Genomic DNA, 12411 nt, shown 5'->3' with positions numbered 1-12411 from the left:
TAGGGATTGCATTGAATCTGTAGAGTTTTTGGAGTAGTATAGTCATGTTCACAATGTTGATTCTCCCAGTTGAGGAGCATGATATTAGCTGCTTTTGTTTGCATTGTCTTTGAGTTCTTTCATCAGTGTCTTATAATTTTCTGCATACAGGTCTTTTGTCTCCTTAAGTAGATTTATTCCCAGGTATTTTATTCTTTTTATTGCAATGGTGAATGGGATTGTTTCCTTAATTTCTCTTTCTGATTTTTTGTTGTTACTGTATAGGAATGCAAAGTATTTCTGTGTATTGATTTTGTATGCTGTTGGTTTGCGAAATTCATTGTTAGCTCTAATAATTTTCTGATGGTATCTTTATGGGTGTTCTATGTATAGTATGTCATCTGCAAACAGTGAGAGTTTAATTTCTTCTTTTCAAATCTGGATTCCTTTTATTTCTTTTTCCTCTCTGATTGTCATGGTTGCTGCTGCTGCTGCTGCTGCTAAGTCGCTTCAGTCGTGTCCGACTCTGTGTGACCCCATAGACGGCAGCCCACCAGGCTCCCCTGTCCCTGGGATTCTCCAGGCAAGAACACTGGAGTGGGTTGCCATTTCCTTCTCCAGTGCATGAAAGTGAAAAGTGAAAGTGAAGTCACTTAGTCATGTCCGACTCCTAGCGACCCCATGGACTGCAGCCCACCAGGCTCCTCCATCCATGGGATTTTCCAGGCAAGAGTACTGCAGTGGGGTGCCATCGCCTTCTCCAGATTGCCATGGCTAGGACTGCCAAAGCTGGTTCTTTGAGATGATAAACAAAATTGACAAACCATTAGGCAGAGTCATCAAGAATAAAAGGAAGAAAAATCAATAAAATTAAAAACAAAAAGGAGAGACTGCAACAGGCAATGCAGAAATACAAAGAATCATAAGAGATTATGAACAACTATATGACAATAAAATGGAAAACCTGGAAGAAATTAGCAAATTCTTAGGAAAGTACAACCTTCCAAGACTGAACCAGGAAGAAATAAGAAATTATGAAACAGACCAGTCACAGGCACTGAAATTGAAACTGTGATCCAAAATCTTCCACAGAAACAAAAACCAAGGGCCAGACGGCTTCACAGGTGAATTCTGTCAAATGTTTAGAGATGAGCTAACTCCTATCCTTCTCAAACTCTTCCAAAAAATGTCAGAGGAAGGAACAGTCCCAAATTCATTCTACAAAGCCACCATCACCCTGATACCTACACCAGACAAAGATATAAGAAGAAAAGAAAATTACAGGCCAATATCACTAATGAACATAGATGCAAAAATCCTCAACAAAATACTAACAAACAGAATCCAACGACACATTAAAGGAATCATACACCAGGATCAAATAGGGTTTATCCCAGGGATGCAAGGCTTCTTCAATCTGTGCAGTCAGTCAATGTGATACACCATATTAACAAATTGAAAAATAAACATGATATGATAATGTCAATGAAAAAAGTGAAGGTGTTAGTTGCTCTATTGTGTCTGACTGTTTGCAACCTCATGGACTGTATACCCAGCCAGTCTCCTCTGTAGATGCATAAAAAGTTTTTGACAACATTTGACACCCATTTATGATAAAAACTCTTTAGCAAATGGACATACAAGGAACCTGCCTCAACATAATAAAGGTCATATACGACAAACTCACCGCAAACATCATTCTCAGTGGTGAAAAACTGAAAACACTCTTTTCTAAAATCAGGAACAAAAACAAAGTTTCCACTTTTGCCACTATTATTCAACATAGTTTTGGAAGTCCTAGTCATAGCCATCAGTGGATCCTTTTTCGAGTATGCCCAAAGTACATTGAATTGAGGTTGAAAGTTTCCCCTCTGCCCAGTCAAGAGTTATTTCAGAGGGTCCCCAAGTGGGTCCTCACATGTGTCCACAAGTCAGTCTGTTAGATGCTGTTACCACAGCACTTCTGCTGCCGCCTTGGCCAGCCCCAACTCAGTCTGCCTGAGAAGCCTCTTGCTAGCATCATTGAAGCCTTCACTAATGGCCTTTATTGTGAGGATTCCAGCCCTCTGGGTCCCAGGGCTGGGCCAGGTAACTCACAGACAATTCTGAGCCTACAGCCTACAATTCTTCAGACCTGCAAGACTCTCACAGTCCGTAATGAAAGCAGCTTAGTCCTCCAGCATCGGGGCTCAGATGCAATTCAGGGAGCCAGACAGGGAAGAAAGACCACATCACCCTCCAGCCTCCTTTTCTCTCCTCCTCATCACCCCTGAGTCAATTAAGTTTATTCTCTGTCCTCCCTTACAAAATAAAGGCACTGCGATCATAAGCCAACGACAGCAAACATTCGATGAGGCAACCGGAGAGATGATTAAGTATTTCATGTATTAGCAGTATCTGGGTGCAAAGGTCAAACAGCCCAAGTGCCCTGTCCCACAGCTGCTAATGCAGCTCATTAGCCCACGTCCTGTGGACATTGTGACCTTCAGGGCACAGAGATCGTTAGGTCTGGAGTCTCAGTTGAAAGTCACATTGGGTTGTTCCTGGATTATCCACCAAAAGCTAAGAGAGAAAGCCATCCTCCTGGGTGATTTCGCATTCTCCTTGGCAGTCTAGAATAAGGTACCTCCCGGAGCCTCTACATTCCCCATCTTTAGAGAAGGCACGGCCTCTCTGGTATCAGACACAGCTGTGGACTCCTTCCTTCTCCCACTCCTCCAGGCTTCCACCAACAGATTAGTATGGCGGGGTCCCATTTCCTTTGGTGTCCTAGTTCTTCCTTTCCACTGTGATTATAAAAACATTTATTAGAGAGTACTTTATTCCTAAGGTCCCTTAATGAAGTCCAGATTCTGCTTGTTTTATACAGACAGAGACATGTGCCGTTCTTTGTGCTACTTTTGGGTGAACAGTGCGGTTTACAGGGAATTTTCCTGAGTCCACACACTCAGTTTGCATGTCATCTTCAGCTACTTCCATAGAAAAAAGAAAAAGTTTAATAACTGAGCACCCTATGCAGTCCAGAAGACATAATACTGAAGGAATTTGCAAGCCTGCACTGCCAGTCAACGTGCCTACATCAGATAAACCATCTTCTCTTATTCTAAAACAGGGAAGGTGGCTCCAGAAGCAGTCTGCTCTCTGACCTCCTCACATGTGTCTCACGTCTCATACCTGGAGCAGTTGGAACAAAGACCATAAATCTAAGAAGTAATAATAGTAGGCAAAATACTTAATCATTGGTCCTCCCCAAGACTTCTACCTTCCGTATATTCACATAAATTGCCTTTACCCCCAGCTCTGGATTATGCCCAAAGCTATTGCTAATGATTCTTTGCACATGGACAGTTTGCTATGTTTTATAGCACTTATATAAATTGGCAATTTTTGCTCATTTCATGAACTATGCGATGCAGGTAAGGGGATTGATATTAATAGTATCTGCGTTTTATAGATGAAGCAAATGAGAAATCAAGAGTTTGCAAAGGTGTTCCAGTGAGTGGGAATCGCTCTGGTTGGTCATAATTATCTTCTCTTACATGATCATGTTTAATCTGGAAATATTTCCTATTTTTAAATTTGGTTATTTTGAGTTATGTAGACATACCATTACATTATAGATGGGTATTCAATATATTATGTTACTTTACCATTTACCAAGATGTAAGGATACATCAATGCCTTTAATTTGTAAGCCTTATCTGAATTTTAGCCAATGATTTGTGCAAGAAATGTGAACCAGGAAACAGTATTCTAGGTTTCTTCTGTAAATACTGATAAATTTTAGTCACATAAATGACTGGGAGGTACTCACATAACTGAAATAAAGTACACCAGAGCTTGATAGAGTGGAAGAATGATTGAATAAAGGTTGTGTTACCTGGTACTAGGGCCGGGTCTGTCATTAACTCACTTTCATGCCCACCTTTGTTCCTTATTCCGATAATAAAAGAGGAAAATCCAGTTCAATAAGTATTTATCAGGCAGGGGCTTACTGTGGGCATTTAACATATGACATTTAATTTAAACCTCACTGCAGTCCAAACATCCCATTTTACAGAAAAGAGGGCCAGTGTCAGGAAACTAAGAAATGGGCAAGGCACGGTCATGTTCCTTTCTGTATACAAAGCCCTGCTTGCTGTTAAGAAACCTGTAAAGATGAAAGAGATAGAGTTCCTCTCCTCAAAGTGCTTTCAAAATAGCAGAAGTGAACAGATGCACAGTCAGTGAGCAGGGAGGCGCCAGTTAATAAGGAGAAGTAAGCGCTGCAAGAAATGGTGCCGAAGGCAAGGGAAGCACGTCAGAGGGAGAAATCACTTCTGCCTCTCCGTGGGGGTGGGGGAGGGTCAGGTGCTGATTTATCACAAGAGCAGATTTTAATGTGTATGTCTAAGGGAGATTCTGAGTTTCAACAAGCAAAGATGCGGCAGTAGGACATTCTGGATGCAGGTAGCATCAGTAAGACACAGTGATGGTGAAACTCAGGGTGTGTGCAGGACTCAACCAGCAGGTCGGTGCGGTGGAGCACAAGCCCTGGTGACTCAGAGTGTCCCCTCCGGACCTGCTCCGTCCCTGTTAGCAGGGAGCCCCTAGAAACGCAGGCTGTCAGGTCCCACTCCAGATGGCTTGCAGTCTGCGCAGGTGATTCACGGGCAGAAGGAATAAAGAGAAAAGTAACGCAGAAAGGCGGCTTCTGATCAGATGCATAGAAACTGCAGGATGTATTGGTTTGGTGAGGCCTTGGAGCGAGACAGGGGGTCCGTGTCTGCTCTGCCTTCAGCTCCCTCACTCTGCAGCTGTGGGGCCTCTGGCAAAGTTACTTCAGCTTTATTTAAGCTACCTGTGGCCTCATAAGATTTTTTTAACGGACTTTATTTTTTAGAGCAGTTGCAAGTTCACAGCAAAACCCAGGAGAAAGGACAGAGAGTACCCTTCCCGTTCACCCATTGCCCCGAAACACCCGCCCCCTCCCCCAAACAGTGTCACAGCTGATGAACCTACTACAGTGATTCATCCTCACCCAAAGTCCCTAGTTTATAGTAGGGTATACTTTCAGTGTTGTACAGTCTAATGAATTTAGATAAACGAGTAATAACGTGTCCATCACAATGGTATCATTTTCATAACCCTAAAAATCGCCCTTAAAAAGGTGCTCTGCCTTTGCCTTTTATCTCCCTAATCCCTGGCAACCGCTGATGTCTTCACTGCCTCCGTAGTTTCGCCTTTCTCAGAAGGTCATGCTTTGGAATCATGCGATATGTACCCTTGTCAGATTGGCTTCTTTGGCTTGGTAATATGTATTTAAGCTTCTTTTCATGGCCTGGATAGCTCATTTATTTTCAGTGCTGAATAAATATTTCATTGTCTGGATGTATCACAGTCTGTTTATTCATTCACCCACTGAAGAGCATCTCAGTTTCTCCCATGTTTGGCAGTTGTAAATAACACTGCTCTAAAAATCTGGGTACAAGTTTAAAAAAATTTTTTTTTTCAGTTTTCATACTTTTTATTGAAGTATACTTGACTTACAATGTTATGTTAATTTCTACTATGCAGCAAAGTGATTCCATTATATACACATTCTTTTTTTTAAATACTCTTTTCCATTATGGTTTGTCACAGAATATTGAGTATAGTTCTCAGTGGTATAGAGTGAAAGTTGAAAGTCACCCAGTTGTGTCCGACTCTTTGTGGACTATACAGTCCATGGAATTCTCCAGGCCAGAATACTGGAGTGGGTAGCTTTTCCCTTCTCCAGGGGATCTTCCCAACCCAGGAATCGAACTGGGGTCTCCTGCACTGCAGGCAGTTCTTTACCAACTGAGCTATCAGGGAAGCCCTGTGCTGCAGAGTAGTACCTTGTGCATGCGCTCTCTATATAAAAGCTTATGTCTGCCAACCCAGCCTTCCACGGCATCCCTCTTTCAAACCCCCTTGGCAACCACCAGTCTGTTCTCTGTCTGTGATTCTGTTTCTGTTTCATAGATAGGCTCATTTGTATTGTATTTTAGGTTACACATCTAACATGTAATTGAACTAGGGACAGAACCCAGGTTCCTTGCATTGTCTTCAGATTCTTAACCACTGGACCACCAGCAAGTCCACTACTGGCCTTTTCATCTTTGCTTTTAATATACAGAAAATCCTTCTTACTCAAGCTACTTATGATTTACAACAGTTTGCTATTTATATCTGTGGATAAACTTATAGTATTTTTCTTTTCTCTCTGTCTGGTTCCTCTAGAAATCAGAGACCCTTTGGTTCTAAGCAACTTTATCAGGGGAATGGGAAAGACTATCTCTTGGCATGTGCAGCAATTTAAATATTCATAAACCTGCAAAAGAGACAAATTTACCCAATCCATAAATATCACAGGAAGAATTTGAAGGCAGGCCACTGGCATGGCTATTCTGGCCTTTAGAGGCATTTTAAAAGTTCAGTCTGAGATTCCTATTAAGTTCCAGTGCAGTCAATTTGAAAGAGTTTATATGGGCAGTTACACTCAAGTGAATAATTTGGTCATGTTTATTGAAAACAAACCTATTTTAAGTGAATCAGTCTTAATTTTGCTATATTTCATAGAAATAAAGATAATCTAGAGAAGAAATTTACATTTCAGTATTAAACTCTTGTGATCATGAAGTTTTGTATGTACTGAGACTTTGTATTTCTTATCTCTGTCCCGGATGGCTCCTTGTTGCTGTGTTACATTATTATAAAGTTTAATTGAATTAGTAAAAGAATATTCTAAGCTTGTTTCTAAGTCTGATCTTGGATAAAGATCAAATGTCTTCTGACCTGCAGCTAGGAGATTATGTACACTGGAAAAGATATCAATTAACAAACTATCTCCAAGCTAAATAAAAGGACCTTATAGGTACTCTTAACTAGCATATGTGCAACGAAACTGAAGGGAATTGCCTCTTAATTCCATATTTCCCATTTAATAAGGGCATCCACATAGGGTTGTCTGTAGAAAAGACTGTTAACCCCAAAGGATACCCACACCAGATGAAGAGGCGACAACAGCAGTGGAAGACAGTTGACATGTAAGTCTGGACCAGGACTGTAAGAATTAGCCAACCGGTTCAGTTGCTCTGTTTACTGAATGTTTGTCTTCCTGTCATCATGGAAAGTTATTGTACTTAAAGTGGAGAGTGAAAAAGTTGGCTTAAAGCTCAGCATTCAGAAAATGAAGATCATGGCATCTGGTCCCACCACTTCATGGGAAATAGATGGGGAAACAGTGGAAACAGTGTCAGGCTTTATTTTGGGGGGCTCCAAAATCACTGCAGATGGTGATTGCAGCCATGAAATTAAAAGACGCTTACTCCTTGGAAGAAAAGTTATGACCAACCTAGATAGCATATTGAAAAGCAGAGACATTACTTTGCCAACAAAGGTCCATCTAGTCAAGGCTATGGTTTTTCCAGTGGTCATGTGTGGATGTGAGAGTTGGACTGTGAAGAAAGCTGAGCGCCAAAGAATTGATGCTTTTGAACTGTGGTGTTGGAGAAGACTCTTGAGAGTCCCTTAGACTGCAAGGAGATCCAACCAGTCCATCCTTAAGCAGATCAGTCCTGGGTGTTCATTGGAAGGACTGATGTTGAAGCTGAAAGTCTAGTACTTTGGCTACTCAATGCGAGGAGCTGACTCATTTGAAAAGACCTTGATAATGGGAAAGTTTGAAGGTGGGAGGAGAAGGGGATGACAGAGGATAAAATAGTTGGATGGCATCACCAACTCAATGGAGATGAGTCTGAGTAGACTCCGGGAGTTGGTGATGAACAGGGAAGCCTGGCATGCTGTGGTCCATGGGGTCGCAAAGAGTCGGACATGACTCAGTGATTGAACTGAACTGAAAGAGTTAATGATCAGCATTAATGATCAACAGAGAGTTAATGATCTTCAATGTGAAGATGTAGAAATGAAAAATGACTGTTGAACTGGGGAACTGGTAACAGTTTAGACTATCATTCTACAACATAGCAGATCACCAAACTCACAGTTCCCTGGCAAGAGCGTGGACCTTAGACTGGCTGAAACCAGAAGGTTGAGGATGCTTGAAACTTCACCTTGTGGCCAGCCACTAGTCATCCACGAGCTGCTTACTCCCTGCTCCTTGAACACTGTACAAATTCTCACTACCCCCTCCAGAAGCTTCCCACAGTCTTGAGGGCATTAGCATGTTGTGACCTGCTTTGCCTGGCAAAGCAATAAAATCTCTTTTCTGCTTCACCCAAAACTCTATCTCTGTGTTTCCCTTCAGCACCAGTGAATAGAGGCCATTTTGGCAACACAACCCCTGGTCCTCTGCCTACTTCTCTGATAGACTCCAACTCCCTGTCTATAGTCTCAGATTAAGTGTAGCTGTCTCTGCAGAGCACTTTGGACCCCTCCTACCTTCCTCTGGTGCATCTCTTGAACCCAAGGAGATGTCTCCACCACTAGACTGTGCCTTTCTGGACAAGAGTGTCTCACACTGGGATGTGCGAAGCAATCCTTGGGGAGGCTAGCAACAAATACAGATTCTCCTCTGTAGGCCTGGGGCGACGCTTGAGAGTCTGTATTTCTGATAAGCACTGAGGTTTTACCATCACACTTTAAAGGGCAAGGGTCCAGCCATGATTCTCAGACTCCAGGGCCAGTAAGAAGCATGTGGAAGACTTGTTCAGCCACAGCTTCTGGATTCAACACCCCCACATCCTGAGATTCTGCAGGTCAGAGGATGGCGTCTGATAATCTTCATTACCACCAAGCTCCCAGGCAGTGTCTGCTGTAGCCAGCCCACAGATCTGACCTTGAGTTAACACTAGATCCAGGCATTGCCTAACTCATATTTGAGATCCCTTAACAGGCGAGGGGGCATCCCAGATGGCGCTAGTGGTAAAGAACCCACCTGCCTGCAGGAGACAAGAAATGTGGGTTCCATCCTGTGGTGCAATGGCAACCCACTCCAGTATTCTTACCTGGAGAATCCCCATGGACAGCGGAGGCTGGTAGGCTACAGATCATAGTGTCGCAAAGAGTTGGACACAACTGAAGCAACTTAGCACACACAACAGGCAAGGAAAGAAGGCATTTGGTAGACGTGTGAGAAATGAGATGGAAGGGAATGAATCCCATCATGCAGCAACCATGAATTAGAGCTCTCAGAGCAGATAGAGTCAGTGGGTGCAGGTGTGTACATGTGACGGTCTGCAGCTGAGATCTGAGGTACGAAGAAAGGATCACACTCACCGTCTTCATTCCTTCCTGAGTTCCCGCCTAGCAGTGAGCCAGCACCCAGTGCTTGTAGGTACTGTTTCAGGGAACTGTCACCATGTGGTTAGCAGCCCTTGGCATCCAGTTTCGTGGGCTCAGTGGCCATGCTCTGGGCTCTATGGACAGGAACCACCCCCAGAGGCCCCTGTACTGAAGTAGGTTGTGGAGGGGAGGAAAGAGGCTGGGAGGAGATACAGTGGTCCCCCTTTGTTCATAGCCTCTCAAATCCTGCCCCCCAGTGTCTGCTTCCTGCTGAGCAGCTCCCTGAGGCAGAAGAACTGCAGAGCGGCTGATTCCTCCCCTCAGTCACTGCTGCCTAGCCCTACCCGAGGAGGCCAGGTGGAGGGACTGTCTCCTGGTTTCGCTGCAGAGAATCCAGCTCCCAAGTGGATGTTTTCTTACAAAATGGCTGCGAGCTTCCTCGTTTCTAAGAACCGACAGCAGGAAGAGAGAGCACTTTTTGTTAGATGTCATCATGCCTGGATGAGCTCAGCCATCTCGTGGCCGTGAGCAGTGCTGATCCGTGTGTGTTAGAAAGATGGAAGTGCGCTGGGTCCTGGATAAACTGCAGAGCTGTTGCTAGTGTGCTCTCTGAGTATCCTGACTGTAAATTTCTTGCAATTTAGCCATTCAGAAATGCTTACTGTGGGACTCCTGGCAGTCCAGTGTTTGAGAGTCTGCCCTCCCCATGCAGGAGGCACAGGTTCCATCCCTGGTGAGGGAACTAAGATCCCACATGCTGAAGACCATGGCCAAAAAATGCTTCTTGAGCACCTGCTGTGTGGGGCTATAGCAGTGAACAAAAGAGGGAACATTCCTCAGGAAGCTGTCATTACATTGAGAGAAACTGGACAATAACTACATATTAAATATATGTAACCCAGGTTCAGTTCAGTTCAGTCGCTCACTCGTGTCCGACTCTTTGCAACCCCATGAATCGCAGCATGCCAGGACTCCCTGTCCATCACCAACTCCCGGAGTTCACTCAGATTCACATCCATCGAGTCGGTGATGCCATCCAGCCATCTCATCCTCTGTCGTCCCCTTCTCCTCCTGCCCCCAATCCCTCCCAGCATGAAAGTCTTTTCCAATGAGTCAACTCTTCGCATGAGGTAGCCAAAGTAACCCAGGTGGTAATAAGTAAATCTGGGAAGGGGGTCATTGATTTCTGAGGTGGGAGAAGAGGAGATTCAATTTTAATAAGATGGTTAGAGAACACCTCCTGAGAAAGCATTGCACGCGTGTAGGAATGAAGGAGGTCAGGGAGCAGGCTTTCCGGGCATGTGGCGGGCGGGGGCGGGTGAGGCATCTTGGCAGAGGAAACAGCATGTGCAAAGGCCCTGGGGTGGAAAGGCACCTGGCAGGTTCAGGGGCATCCTGGGAGCCAGTTTGGCTGGGACGGAGTGAGCGAAGGAGATGCTAATAGATGAAGTCAGAGAGGGGAGGAGGGCATGTGGTGAACAGCCTTGCAGGCCAATGTAAGGACTGAAGTAACTGAAGTAACTCTTGAGGAATCCCTCCAGCTGCTGTATTGGAAAGAGACTGTGGTCTTAGTTGGTTTGGACCAAACTGGGGCCAGTGGGTGAAGCAAGAAGGGACTGAAGTCTTTGTATGTTGAAAATGGAGTCAATAGATTCTGCCAAAAAATCACAGGCCAGGTTCCAAAGAGTCGATTCAAGTGTTACTCCAAGGTTTTGGTAGCTTCCGTGGGAAGAACGGAGCTGCCATTTACCTCTAGGTGTGGATGACAGTGTCAATAACATTTGGAGAGAAGATCAGGAATTCTACTTGAAAAGCTTCTCAGAAAGTCAGGTGGAGACATGGAGCAGAGTGTTGGGCGTGAGCCCAGATTTGAGGGAGCTGGGCAGGCTGCAGATGTAAGTTTGGGCCTCTTCAGAGTGGATATGACATTTTCAGCCATGAGAGAGAATAGAGCAATCAAAGGTGTGACTGTAGATTGGGAGGACAGGGGTTCAAGGACCATGGCCTGGTGCCTGCCAGGAAAGAAGCGGGAGAACTGAGCAGAAACCAGCCGTGGGAACTGACAAGGGGCTGCCTGTGAGACGAGGGCAAAGCCAATAGGCTGGGATCCTGCACACACAGAGGAGGAGCATCAAGAAGAGGGAGCAACAGCGGTGTCAAATGTGCTGAGCCGTCAGGCCCGGCGCAGCCTGAGATCTGACCGTTGGATTTAGCCACATGAAGGTCACTGATGACCCTGACCAAAGCACTGGGGGCTAGGGGAGAGCAGGTCCTAGAATCGGGTGAAGTGGAATTGGATGCAAATAAAGACGGCTCTTTTGAGTACTGCAAAGAGCTGTGCAGAAATGAATCAGTGATTAGATGAACTTCCCTGGTGGTCCAGTGGCTGAGACTATTTGCTCCCAACGCAGAAGGCCCAGGTTTGATCCCTGGCGAGTGAACTAGATTACGTATGTCACAACTTACAGATCCCGCAATGAAGATCCCATGTGCCACAACTGTGAATCAGCACAGCCAAATAAATAAAATATTTTTAAAAAGAAATGAATCAGTAAATAGAATTGAAAGTGGAATCAAGGGAGACTTTGCTTGCTAACTTGTTTGTTTCTTATTTGTTTCAGATCAAATAAGAGCAGTGTGTGTATACTGATGGGAATATCTGGCAGACAGAAAAAAAACTGGTGATACCGGAGAAGATGACTAGAATGATGTCCTCGTGCTGATGAGAGAGGATGTGATCCCAGGCAGCGTGAACGAGATGGGCTTGGAGCATGGAGAATCCATCCGCGTGGCAGGAGGGAGGCAGATAGAAGGGCCAGGGAAGGGTGGATGGGAAGGAGGGAGGTGGGGTGTGTAAACAGTCTCTTCTGAGCCTTCTGTCTTCTCGCTGATGTGGGGAACAAGGTCATCAGCTAAGACTGAGGATGATGGAGGTGGTGCTGGAGGTTCAGGGAAAAGGCAGAAAGTGTGACATAATGTCTAAGAGGGGGAAAGCCGTTGATGAGCATGAGGGGCCCTTTGCATGTGGCCATCAGTAATTTAGGGGGGGTCCCAGTCAGTTCCATGTGTGGTTTCCTCCAGCCACGTTCAACTTCATGGTGCCGGTGGGGATTCGGATCTGATCAGGACTGGGTTTGTGCCAGGGGGACACAACCAGGTCAGAAGAGAGTGAAGGCGTTGAGGATG

The sequence above is a fragment of the Budorcas taxicolor genome, chromosome 1 (assembly GCF_023091745.1).
Source record: "Budorcas taxicolor isolate Tak-1 chromosome 1, Takin1.1, whole genome shotgun sequence".
NCBI lineage: Eukaryota > Metazoa > Chordata > Mammalia > Artiodactyla > Bovidae > Budorcas > Budorcas taxicolor.
This window is presented reverse-complemented; position numbering follows the sequence as displayed.